Below are 1,199 nucleotides of genomic sequence, written 5' to 3'. Positions count from 1 at the left end.
TTTTTGATATTTGCGGAGATGTTTACCTACAGAAATTATAATAATATGTAATATTAGTACATAGGGGGGGGGGAAGGGGAAAGGGTTTAAATATATTTTTTGTATTTATCTGTGGGGAGTGCTTTTTTTCCCCTGGTTTCTCAAATACACCCATTTGGTGATAAAACTGATGCTTTAAATTGATTACTTTAGCCAGATCACCCACTTCCGAAAATTTCAGTGTAACACCCTTGGGTTGTTATTTAAATTTCCCCTTTGCTTTTGTCTAAATAAAGAAACCCGACAATTATTTTCGAAAAGTTTAGATGACCCCGTTAATTAAAAACAAAAGGGCGTAAGACGAGGGACATTACCCGTTTTTGGCTTTAAAATTTTGGGGCAGTGTAGAGTGAAAAAAAGCTTTTGCTGTAAATCCCGGATGAAATTTTAGGGGTAAAAACAAAAGGGAAAACCTGTTTTGTGATAAATTTTATATAGTTTTTTTTACAATTTTATTTGTTTTTCTTTTTTTCTATTTCTATCACCTATTTTTTCTAAAACTTAAATTACTATTACCCCCCTATCGGTCAATTTTGTCTCTAAATATATTCTACCTACCTTCTATCTGTCTCTAATCTTCAAACAAAATCTGCCCATCCTTATCTATTTTTATCTATATATTTTATATTTTAAAATCTATCTTTTCTGTCTACCCTACTTTTTTCTTATTATCATTTCCTATCTATCTGTTATCTATCTATCATCTATCTATGTATCTTTTCTATGAAATTTATTGTCACCCACTTTTTCTTTGGTACAGGGCATAAATAGCATGCATACATCAAAAAAGGCATCCCGTACCTGGGGATTTTAAAATAAAACCCCCGCTTTATATACAAAAAACATTCCATACTCCCTTTAAATTATTTTTTTTTTAAAAATTTAAAGGTATTTTTGGTGATTTTGAAAATTGCAGGGTTTAAAATGTATAAAATTCGGGAAAAAATTTTCCCCGGGAAAATTATTGAAAAACCCCTTTTTTTTAAATTTCATCACTTAAAAAAAATTTAACATTTTCCCCATCTCTCTTCTTTTTTTCCCTATAAAAAAAACAAATTTTAAATAAAAATTACTTACAGGTTTTTTTGGAAATTTTTTGTTTTGTATGAATATTTTTGGCTTAGGATTGTATTTTTTTTTGGTTTTTTCTGCCCAAAAAA

The 1,199-nt window shown here is 29.1% G+C and overlaps 1 protein-coding gene across 1 annotated transcript in view; it reads right to left on the bottom strand.

Annotated features, from left to right (window-relative positions):
* Positions 1-1,199, bottom strand: part of LOC119589423 (autophagy-related protein 101-like) — a gene marked incomplete at its 3' end in the record, with an annotated part of 88,441 nt that overhangs the window by 30,206 nt on the left and 57,036 nt on the right.

Source organism: Penaeus monodon, chromosome 25 (assembly GCF_015228065.2).
Source record: "Penaeus monodon isolate SGIC_2016 chromosome 25, NSTDA_Pmon_1, whole genome shotgun sequence".
Lineage (NCBI taxonomy): Eukaryota > Metazoa > Arthropoda > Malacostraca > Decapoda > Penaeidae > Penaeus > Penaeus monodon.
Note: the sequence above shows the minus strand (reverse complement) of the source record. Positions and strands in the feature narration are given on the sequence as shown.